This window comes from Ochotona princeps, chromosome 12, assembly GCF_030435755.1.
Source record: "Ochotona princeps isolate mOchPri1 chromosome 12, mOchPri1.hap1, whole genome shotgun sequence".
In the NCBI taxonomy this organism is placed as follows: Eukaryota; Metazoa; Chordata; class Mammalia; order Lagomorpha; family Ochotonidae; genus Ochotona; species Ochotona princeps.
The window spans coordinates 18462753-18475742 of NC_080843.1; positions in this window are offsets into that span (position 1 = coordinate 18462753).

Sequence of the window (12990 nt, forward strand, 5' to 3'; positions counted from 1 at the left end):
GGACACAGGCGCATGCTGTGTGCCATCTTCCCTCTTTTTAGTGCCCACTCGTCTTTCCTTATCAGTCTTTTCTCTCTCCTTCTATTTGGTGGCATTCTCATTTCTCAATCACTTTACCTTGGCATCAGTGACAAACCTCACTCTTCTTTTTTCTCCCACATCCAGGCTGTTCACCAATACATTTTGAAATTCTATTAATTGTGTTATTTCTTCCTGTTCCTGTCCTTAAAAGCTGTCATTTCCTCTCTGCTGCTACAGCCAAAAATCTTTTCCTAATACCGTCATCCATAACAACATGTTCTCTTCTACTGAGAATTTGTCCTGTGGCTAACCCACATAAATTAGCAAAGTTCCTGTTTTCCACTCGAAAGGATTACATACTTTGTTCTGGCTTCCTTCTGAGTCAGTTCAAGTTGGAAGTCCTTCTGACTCATCCTGGTACTCCTCTTCAAACTGTCCAGCTAGAATTTCACTGTGGTCATTTTTATTCTCAATGTTGTTTTGGGTGCCAGATAAACTTGTTTGTAAATATTTCTGTCTGTAGTTTTAGAATAAACAGTGCCAAACCTTACAAGTTTAAATCAATTGGGATGGATCTGCATAGTCTGTATTAACAGAAAAGCCCTTACACTCAGAGGTTCGCAATAACAAAGGATATGTTTTACTCAACAACAATTTCAGGTTGGCAACTACCTAAGGAGTGGTTTCATGCTATATTAAATCTGAAACTAACAGCAGTTGCAAGTTAGATATATAAAGATTGTGAAAGTTACTGAATACAAGACCCATATGCTAGGCCTTAATATGTCTGCTGGAACAAAGGTCCCTTCTGATCATATACTGTGCAGTGAAGTGGTATGCTAATGCTTGATAGCATATGAGTATGTCCCCTAATGCTTGCTGAAAGCCAGAACACCAACTCTTTGGTCAATGCTGAAATAACCCTTTATATCTTCAACTTTACTATTGACATCACTGAAAAAGACTTCTGTATTCATCTAAATGAGGAATATTCCACTATTGTGAAAACCTGAACAGCACAAATAGGCATCATCCCTTTGAAATGAGGGTGCCAGATTGTAGCAGACTGTAAGAGTGGCCAGGCAGGGCAGAGTGTATCTTGAATTTATGAGGACAGATGAAAATTGACAAGGAGCATCTTTTTCAGCACAATTGTATACCAACTGCATTGTTATGAATCACTTTTCACTAAAATAGAATGGACACTGTTAAAACATATGTGTGTGCATGTCTGTGTGTGTATAGAGCGCATGCAGGTTAATTAAAATCCTAAGAAAATAAAGAGGATCAATTAACAAAGGCATTAGTATATCAGTGTAGAAGAAATGTTGATTAAGGTCAGGATCCTGCTCTGAAATGCAAGAGAAAGATACAGGACTCAAAAACGTGAGGTTCTTAACTGAATCTGAACACAATCAGTCTGAAGTTCCTTGTCTTAAGTAAATGTTTTGAAGTCATAACTAATCCACTTCATATTCAGCTTTCTGTGAAGTATAACAGAGAAGGTAGGGGATGGAGGTTTAAGAATTTTAATTGGTGCGACACATTTATGAGACACACAATGAGCTGAAGAGTTCCAGTGTCTTCCTCGCCCAGTCTAGCCCAGTTGCATAATCACTTAGAGAGTGACCAGGATGAAAGGAGACCTCTCACTTGCTCCCCCAATTCCCTCTCTTTCTCTCATTTTGTCTTTCAAATGAATAAAAGAGTTGGCTGGTTTAGCAAGTTGTAACAACTTTTTTTAAGGAAAGATTTATCTATGTATTTGAAGGTGATAGAGAGAGTTGCTTCTATTGGTTCACTACCAAATGGTCACAATAGGTAGATAGGTTGATACAGATCAAATTCAATAGTCTGCAGCTTCATCCAGATCTCTCACGTGGTGGTAGAAGCCTAAAGACTTGGGCTATTTTCTGCTACTTTCACAGACAGATTAACGAGGACTAGGATTTTATGTTGTGTAGTCTGGACTAAATGGGCTCTCTGACATGGGATGCCAGCATTGCAAGCAGCAACTTAGTTTGAGACACCAAGCCTGTCATAATTCCAATTTTCTGCTGGATATTAGGTGGTGATACAAACTGATTCTGAAATCTAATCCTGTTGGTGATCTTAGAAATGATTTGATAGAAAGTGCCAATCAATCCTGAAACGAATCTTGAGCATGAACTGAAACTTTTCTTTCTGAGGAAGTTCACCATAACACTAGTCAGTGCATTTTTTTCTTTTGAAATTATTTTATTATTATTATTTTATGGTACAGTTCCATAGGCTCTAGGACTTTCTGTCCCCATCCCCAAGTTCCCCCTCCCAACCCCATTTATTTCCTCTCTAGTATTATAATGGGTGATTTTTCATGAACATCGTTAACCTATCATGCCACTATTGAAGTGTTTCCCAACATTGTAGGCACGGACAATGTCAGAGAGTCAAGATATTTTCTGATTTTTTTATATTTTCTGATTTCTATATTTCTGAGATTCTATTGTTTAGGATATTTTCAACTGTTTCACTGGGTATCCATTTCCGGTCTGGATGCAGAGAGATATATAGCACGATTTCTCCACATCTGGTCATATCAGTCTCTGCTGTGCTTCTATTATACATTCCCTTAGATACAGAGCCAAAAAATACAGTCTGCAACAGGGAGAAAAACAGAAAATTTTCATCAACATGAAGTTAAAGAACATGCTACTAAAATACTAATATGTCACTAGAGTTATGAAAAAGAGAATAAAAAACCTTCTGGTACAAATTGATGCTACTTCAAGACCCATGTGGCGCTGAAGAAATAACAATAAAAGCAAAGCGTTATTACCAATGAGATGTAGCAAACACAGTTTGAAAGGGACATTTACCACCTCAGGTGCTATTATCTTCTTAGGGAATGGCTCTTCTTGTTTCAATTTGCAGGGATTTTTTTTGGTGTCTGTCGCCGCCACCCAGCATTGGTGACACTAAAATGACAACGCACGCTCTTGAGGGTCTGGGAAAAGCTGGAACCATGACCGGACCCCTCACTGCCAAAAGTGGCTGCATTAAAACCTTCTCTCCGCTGCTCCTGTCCCCATTGGTCTAAGCTTTCCTCCCCGTTTCTTCTCTCCGGCCCCCTTCCGCCGGCCCATCCTCCTTCTCTCGTCCTGTCTTTCTCTGTCTGCCGTCCATCCATCTGTTGTCCATCTGTCTGTCTTCGTCCCAGTCTGTCCCACCTAGCTTTTACTGGCTACTGTTAAATCGTTCTCCACCAATCACTTCTCCCCGTGGGTCCACTTGGCGCTATGTGATAGGCCAGTAATCACAGCGAGGGCATTAGCCTATCCCTGTGACTTCCTGTTTACCTGCTGGCGAGACCAACTCCACCTCCTGGCCTTGGGCCAGCTGCCATCTTGCAATGGCCCCTACCAATCCCAGAAGTGGCTTTAGCACCCTGCTCCCTACAGGTGTCAAGTCTAGTTATTTTTGCTGTGAATTTTGCCTTTTCCAACTTTCTAATCACTTGTATCTTTTTCAATATGTTTTTGTGATATAGTAATTGATCGTTAGTGCATATTTTTTTAAAAAACATGTTCCTGGGGCCAATGTGTGGTGAGAGGGTTAAGCCACTGCTTGCAAAACTAGCTATCAGGATGCCAGTTCCTGTGCTGGGTGCTCCATTGCTGATTCAATTCCTGCTAGTGTTCTGGAGAAGACAGTGGTAGAGCCCTTGTCATTCATGCAGGAGACGTTGATGGTGTCCCTGGCTCGTCACTTTGGCCTGGTCCAGACTTTGGTTTTGCAGCCATTTGAGAATGAATCAGTTTTGGTAAATGATTCTTTTTGTATGTCGCTCCACACTCTCTATTATTCTTTCTAAATATAAAAAAATAAGTAAACAAGTATATTATTAAGTAGGAGAGAAATGTCTTCCTTCATGTTCACTGTAAATCTATCCTTATGGAACCTCTTTTCTTTTATTCTTTTATCACAGTTCTGACTATGGGAAAATCATGCACAGGCCCATTTAATCCATTTCATAAAACAAGTGTTTGAAAATCTCCAGAGGTTTTTTTTTTTTTTTTTTGGTTCTATTTGTATCATTTTTTTCCAACATAAATTATTTCTTGCTTTGATTTTCTTTTAGTGTAAAAGCTACAGATCCATTAATAGGCAGCTTAAATTCCCTAAGACCCCTTTGATTATTAATGATTTATTTGCTGTCTGGATATTTTATACTCATAGGAAATGTCCTGGAAAAATCCTTAGCCAAAAAGTGCAGCTTTGGCTCTCAGGAAGCTTATCCTCTAATAGACAGATATTGAGACATTTGTATAGCAATGTAGACTGATGTATGATTTGAAGAACAGTGTGCCTTAACATAGAGTAAAAATAGCCCGTGATGTGTTTCACTGACATCTTTAATCCATGCAGCTTGACTTTTTATTTCTTCTATCACATCCTCTGGTACATTCCGTTTATTTACAATAGTATTAATACAGTGACAATTACATCAGTTGCAAATGATTTCATTTTTAAGTATGCTACTAATGTAGAGAACTTTCAATGATCTTTTAAATTTTACATTACAGTATATATGTTTAAAAATATGACCTCTACAAATTAAAAAAATAGGCCTTGACAAGGAATGAAACATGTAAAAGGATGCTCTGAATATTCATGTATTGATTTGAAGTTGTTTCCTCAGATTTTATAGTAAATTTCGGACTTTAATATGTTGTATAATAGAAGTGGAACCAGGGCTATTTAAGATGACCTGCAAATTTTAGGAAGGTGTCAGACTGGATGAACACTGACTATTACTATGTGTACTTCTTTGCTAGGATTCCACAGTAAGCTGAACTGCAATGACCTAGTGTTTTCAGCCAGTCTAGAAGTTGAAGTCTCTTTTATCCTTTTTACAACCTGGTAATCATAGAATGTTCAAGAAAGGCCTAAGGTAGAAAATGTATTGAACTGGATTGAACTTAGCAATTTAAGGAAAACTGCTGTTCTTTTATTGTAAAAATGAGAGAGATGATTGAAATTTAAGACATTAGGAAGTAAAAGAAATTGAGTTCTCAAGATTAATTTTTTTAAGGGACTCAAGAACTTAGGTTCGTTTCTTAACTTCAAAAAGGTGTAGTTGTAACTTGCAAAAAGGAAATGAAATCATCAAAATCTACTTCATAATAGGAAAACAATGTCTGATGTAGACAATTTATGAACAGACAAGATCCACTAGAAATGGTCTTCTTGAATCTGTCACTGATGAGGAGAGCAAAGGAAATTCAACTGTTCCTAGCTTAATTTTAGCTCGAGTATACATGAATCTAATTAACATGCTATGACAGAAATGCTATGCTATTGTTTTCTAACATGATGGTGATTTTATTTGACCAGTTCCTATAACATAAAATTCTTTGTTTTAATAAAATATTAAAGCAAACTGTACAGGTTGTCAAAGGAAAAATGGATTAATTCTCTTATCTAGAATAAACACAGGGATAGAGGAAGTATGATAAGCACAGAGAAACAGTAACTGTCCACAGAAAGCTACAGACCCGTTCACCGAGGAGCTTGGTGCTGAAGCCATCGGAGCTGAAGGCAAAGGCTGTGCTCTGGGTTCCCTTTGTTTCTGCAGTAAACACGGGAGATAGTGTATCATTGACTTAAGATTGCATGGGCCTAACCAGGGCCACAGTTAGCTTGCAATTCAATTCTTAAAACACCTGCAGCTTTGCCTTCTTTAACAACCATTCGTCTTGGAATGTTCTGTGCTGTCTGTGCTTGCCTTGGGGGTTGATCCTAGATCTGAAAGTGACAACTGTAAAGTAGCAGGAAAATGTGCGAGAGTTGCACATGAGGAAACTTCAAAGAAATGTTTACTTGGGCAGGTTATAGTTCATGGTTCGATCATAGAACAAAGATTCTTTTCTTTTAGCACTATGTTTTAGAGTATTTTTTTTTTTTAAGATTTATTGTTTATTGGAAAGCCGGATATACAGAGAGGAGGAGAGACAGAGAGGAAGATCTTCCATCCGATGTTTCACTCCCCAAGTGAGCCGCAACGGGCCGGTGCGCGCCGATCCGATGCTGGGAACCAGAAACTTCTTTCAGGTCTCCCACGCGGGTACAGGGTCCCAAAGCTTTGGGCCATCCTTGACTGCTTTCCCAGGCCACAAGCAGGGAGCTGGATGGGAAGTGGAGCTGCCGGGATCAGAACCGGCGCCCATATGGGATCCCGGGGCATTCAAAGTGAGGACTTTAGCCGCTAGGCCATGCCGCCGGGCCCCATAGAGTATTTTTTACAATCTGTAATTCAACATATGCAGCAAATATCTAAACCTTTGTGGCATCACTCATGAGCAAATACTTTATTTCTGCACCCCGGATGCATAAAAAGCTCACTGAGAAGTATAATAATTACAGAAAATCTTATAATTCTCTATATATTTGCAGACAAATGCTTTAAATTTATTAAATATTTAAAATATTTTATATTTGGTTATTTGGTTATTATAAACCTAAGTTCACCAAATATTTACTGCAAGCAATATGCCTCAGGTAATGTGTTGAGCATTGAAAAAGAATATGGAGGATTGAAAAATATAAATCTAACTTTCTGGTTTCATACATGTGTCAAGCAATGCAAGGTTGAGGTTTACACAGGAAAAGGACTCTATTCAGACAGAATATCTTGTTGTGCCTCATAGCACAGACTGAGATTCCAACATGATAAATGTTTCATTTGTGCTCAGTAGCAATAGGCGGAGAGATCCTCATATATAGGAATAATGGATTATTCATAGTGATATTTCTAACTTAATTCTAGGAGTGTAAAAAGCACTTAATGCATATTTACTATATAAATATTTGAGATGACTTTTGCCCAAATGTATGGGAAACAAGAAAAAGCACTTAATAATTGTTAATTCTTAATTTTGTGTGCCAAATTTTATTAACTTTGCTTTTCAATCTATCAGAGACCATATATTGCACACAAGGCTACATCGTAGTTTTTAGTTCTCAGTAGATTGCCTTTTGGGAATTTAGGATTAATTCTGTTGAAAAAATTAAGATTAGGAAAAAGAAATATTTGCCACCTGCAATCCATTAATTCACATATTGTGAATTTAAACTAAATGAACATTTGCTGAATCCATTAATTTACATGTGACTCTTGTTTCTTCATTTGTTAAAACAAAATAATTATTTCCTCCATGTCACCATGGTATAACATTATGTAAGATCAAAATTGTGTGTCACAACCAACGCCGTTTAAAAACAGAGTTCAGGGACCAGTGTGATGACACAGTGACTAAACTCTGCCTTGCAAGTGCCAGGATCCCATATGGGTGCTGGTTCATGTCCCAGCTTCTCCACTTCCCTGCTTGTGGCCTGGAAAACCAATAGAGAATGATCTAAGACCTTGAGACACTGCACCCATGTGAGAGACCCTGAAGAGGCTCCTGTCCCCTGGCTTTGGATCTGCTCAGCTCTGACTGTGTGAGCACTTGAAGAGTGAACCAGTGGATGGAAGATCCTTTTTGCTTAAGTCTGTGTTTTCAATAAGAATAGATAAATCTTACAAAAAGAAAGGGAAAGAATTCAGGCAAGGGGATAAATATATCTGCTAAAAAATGTAGAAAAATATACTTTAAGATAATTTCAGAAATTGGAGGAAACATCAAACAGCGACAGATTTTACGTATGGAAATTAATTTTAAGAAGTTCAATAGGGCCCGGCGGCATGGCCTAGCGGCTAAAAGTCCTCACTTTGAACTCCCCGGGATCCCATATGGGCGCCGGTTCTGATCCCGGCAGCTCCACTTCCCATCCAGCTCCCTGCTTGTGGCCTGGGAAAGCAGTCGAGGACTCCCCAAAGCTTTGGGACCCTGTACCCGCGTGGGAGACCCGGAAGAGGTTCCTGGTTCCCAGCATCGGATCGGCGCGCATCGGCCCGTTGCGGCTCACTTGGGGAGTGAAAACATCGGATGGAAGATCTTCCTCTCTGTCTCTCCTCCTCTCTGTATATCTGGCTTTCCAATAAAAATGAATAAATCTTAAAAAAAAAAAGAAGTTCAATAACAATAATAAAGTGGACATAACTGAAAGTCTTTACTCAGTTACAAATTGCTTGGAATGAGTGTGAGGTAGTTCTGTTAAAAATCAAATGTATCAGTTGTGTTTCATTCTAAGCTATCAGGATTTAATAAGTCCATATTCCAAAAAAAAATAAATAAGTCCATATTCCTATATATAATAAAATGTGTGTTTTGAAATAATTTATGCAATTACATTAAGACTGTACCCACATTGCACTGGAAAATGAATGCCTATGTAACTCTTATTATAGTTCGAAGATTTTGAACCAGGACATTTATTTGCAAGAGTTACAACAACAATAACAACCACTCAGGGTCACTAGCCAGGAAATTGCAAATAAAAAACACAACCAGGCTTCACATAACCCCAGGTAGAATGGCTATTATAGAGAAATCAAAATAAAATGTATGCTGGCCAGAATGTAGGGGGAAGTCGTGTCCCAATCTACTGTTGATAGGAATGTAAACTATACCACACCATTATGAAAACAGTATGGAAATTCTTCAGATATATGAAAACAGATACCCTATAACTTAGCCATCATTTCCAGGGAATCTGTACAAACAAAATGCAACCAGCATATGAGAACCCATGCAGCTCAATTCACAATAGGTAAGTTATGGATGGAAATAACCCATATGTCTACCCACTGATGATTTAATGAGGTACATGTTGCATATATCTACACTATGGAATATTACTCAGGTATAAAACAGTGATATCTTGTCATTTGCAAATAAATGGATGCAACTGGAAACCATCTTGCTCAAGTCCCCTGAAAAGAACTATCATATGTATTCCCTGATTTGTGATAACAATTACACAGTACAAAAATGCCCTGTAAGATAGTAAAAGTGATATCCTGGGATTTGATTATTGTTTACACCTTTGTCTGTAATCCTGAGCAACGGTAGTTTCTCTTCCTACACGCTATATGTTGATATCTTTACATAATCTGGTGGGGTATTTTCTCTGCATTTAGTATGATATATCTCAATTCACCTCTAAAAATTTCTAATGGATATGTTTTTCAGCCCTATTGCAGGCAACATTTTTCTCCATTCTTCCATGTATATGGGCTAATTGTGCCCTAATAATTTCTTTTTCTTTTTTTTCCTTTAAAGTATAGTTATTTGCAATTTCTCATTTTGCCTGGCCACTAAAAGGCAAAAACAAAATTATTTAAAAATAGGGAGCTATAGAAAATATATTTTCTATAAATGATCCTTGAAAAATTTTGCTGTAAGATATTTTAAAATACAACATCATACAACCAACCAAAGGGAAAAAAATCCACAGGAAATGTAATAGAGGAATCTCTTCTGCAAATTATCTTTCTTGCTCATTTCAAAAGTGTAGGAATAATAGAAGTGTCGTTAACAACTGGTAATCAAAGTTAAGGACATATTTATTTCCTTAAGAGTCTAGGAAAGATGACTTAGAGAAGCAATGCCTTTTTACACCTAGCAAAATAAATATCCATATTATTGAATCCAATGTGGCACTTTCTAAGTAATCTCTGCCCCCATATTAGTATATTATTGCTACCTTAGGACTTTCAAACCATCACTATTGTGTGTGTATATTCCTATATGTATATTCATGTATATATGTATATATATGTATATATAATATATATATTAGAACTCTGGAACCTTCGTGAAAGTTGCTACATTCTGCTTGTTCAGTGACAGGTGGGAGGCTATTCCCAACAGTAACTGAGTGATATTTGCATCTACCCAGCACTCCATCTGTCCCATTAGTCTCTCTCTTATTTATTATTAACTTATTTTGAACTCACTAGTTAAAAATATGAACACAGATGTCTTTCAGATGACTGAAATCTAACTGTTTGGTCTGAGGGATTGTTATTCGACCTCAAAATACCCCTCACTCTAAAATTTTCTTTCTGGCAATGTCTGTCACAGCTTAATTTGATCATTTATTCAGGGAAAAATAGGTGTAGATACAACACATTTCCTTATACTATTAGTACTTATTTTGTGAAAAGTTTATATCTGGATAACCTTATTTTTTTTGAGCTTTAAATATTTTTTTATTGCTTGATAACCTTATTTTAATGGTATAAATATTATTAGATTTTTGATATATCACATAAATTTTATCTTAGTATAAGTTTTTATTTGGGTTTAATCAGATGTTTACCTGTATAGTATAGATTTTTCAAATCAATAGAATAGTCAATAGTTTGCTTATTCTGGGTGTCTCCCCATCTAGACACAGTCTACAAGCCTGAAAGATGTCTCTAGAAATGTTAAATGGTTTGGTGAGCAAGAAAATGTGAAGCCAATAAAGAACACAAAGGCAGTTGATATTATCATCCCAGGAGCTTAAAGAGAAGACTTGTGAGCATCAGAGACCTCCTGTTGTGAAGCGGCCACTATAGGTGAACAGAAGATGCTACCAAGATCCAGCCTGCCACTCTACCTTTAACTAGGGCAAACAAAGCCTTAATCCGCAAAAGGATACAGTGAAACCATTCTGATTTTATTTTCTTTTGTTGCTGTTATTATTATTTTGCATGATATAGTATTGTAAGTAAAGGGATTATCCCCTACCTCTCCTCTGACTGCTTCCTCATTTCCGTTCGTCCAGCCATTTCTTTCCCTATATTTACAATAATATAGTCCTTCAGCAATCGTCAAAAGTCCAACATTCTGCTATTTATGTGTATCAGGGTATTGCATTTCCTGGATTTCTAATGGCAAATCACTTTTTTTTTTTTTTATTGGAAAGTCAGATCTACAGAGAGGAGGAGAGACAGAAAGATCTTCCACTAGCTGATTCACTTCCCAAGCGGCCACAACAGCAGGAGTTGCGCTGATCTCAAGTCAGGAGACCTCTTTCGGGACTTCAACGCGGGTGCAGGTTCCCAAGGTTTGGGGCTGTCGTCCACTGCTTTCCAGGGCCACAAGCAGAGAGCTGGATGAAAAGTGGGTGTACCGGAATTGGAACCTGTGCCCATATGGGATCCTGGCGGCACTTGCAAAGCGAGGACGTTAGCTACTGCCCCCGGCCTGGCTAATCAAGTTTGAACTGACACAGACTTACTATGTTTGAGACTAAAACAAATGTAAGATTGAGCTTTGATTTATTGAGAAATTTATTAAGAAATGTGGTGTTATAGAGGACATCCCAAACAAAGTAAACATAATGTGAATGTGCCATTTAGCTCCAAAGATAGTGGGGCAACAAAGAGAAATATTCAGTGTAATAAGGCAATGTGTATTTTTCAAAATGTATTTATCCAATTATAGATTTACTGGTTGTTGTAAAATGTAGATGTGGGAGTTAGAGACAGCAGCTATGGTGCTTTTTAGAATGACTGCACTCTGTATTCGAAGGTCTGGGCTCAGTGCTATAAGCCTGAGTAGACCTTTCTACAAATGTAAGCCTTGGGCCTGGAGACTTCAGACCCTTTGGTCCTGATAACAATGTGACAAACCTGTTCTCAGCTCCTAACTTCAGCCTTGCCAACCTTAGAGGTGGCATTAATTTGAGGAAGTGAATCAGTGGATGGGAATAAAACTTAGAAGAAAATAGTGATTAGAAAAACAAAACATGAGTAAATAAAGAAAGTCTTTATTACACAGGTAGGGGGAATACTTTTTCCTTTTAGTTGGAACGCAAAAGCTTCTGCAGAAGCTAAATCATGAGACACACTTCACATTTCACAAGTTTACTGTGTCAGCTTCCTAAGTTTTCCATAACGAAATGACACTAATTGTATACACATGACTCAAATTGACTTTTCTGTATATTTAGAAATTAGACATCAGAATCAAAGATTTTAGATGAGAACGCTCCCTCTGAAACATCTAAGGGTAGACATTGCCTGTGTCGTTAGCATTATGGAGCTCTGGTCACTACAACCTCCTCCTTTGCTTTCAGGTGGTTATTGTTCCTCTTCTCGCTAAGTCTTAGTCTTACTGTGACATTCTGTCCTAACATGTGCCCTAACTTCCCTTTCCTCAAATACCAGTCACATTTGACTAAGACTTGTCCTAAAGAACTCATTTTAAGTACTTAAAATCTTCAAACCGCTTTTCCAAATAAGCCCAATGCTAATAAGAACTTTAACATAGCTTTTCTTGGGATGTAATCCAGCACATAATAATAATTAAAAAATAGCAATTTCAATCTATTCCAGTTATTGAGAAACAAAATAATTTTAAAAAACCCATCATTTGTGAAATGTATTCAGCCTTTGTTGTAGTCTAACCTCTACCCTGAGTCACCCCAAAATCTGTCAGCTTAATGAGTCACTTTAGAAACCACTTGCAGTAGGTAGATTTTTTGTTTGTTTGTGTAGGCAGATTTTTGTTTGTTTGTTTCCTCTCAAGAACCGTTAGCTGGTGAGAGACAGAACAGGTCTGTTCATCCAGACAGCCTCATTGTGTCGTTAGGAGCAGCAAATCATTTAGCCATAAGAGAGTATAAGAAACAGAACTGTAAAGAGAGATTTGATGCTAGCACAATAGCAAATAACTGCAAATTAACAGTAACATCGTGTGGGATCTTTTTGCTAGAGTGGTATAATACAAAAATGTATTCTTGGTCATGGCATTTTGGCGTAGCAGGTTGTTACCACTTGCAACGCCAGCATCCTATATTAGCATGTTGGTTTGAGTCCTAGCAGTCTTCCTGCTAATGTGTCTGAGAAAACCACAGAAGGTGGCCCAAGTTCACAGAGCCCAGCACTTGCATGTCTTGTGAGGATGGTGTTCCTGGCTTTTGCCTGGTCCATACTTATCTTTTGGGGCTGTTTGAGTAGTGAAACTGCCCATTTAATAGAAGATGTCTTTCTTTTTGTGTCTTTCCTGCCCCCTGTGGCTCTTACTTTCCAGTAAGAAATTCAATCAATCT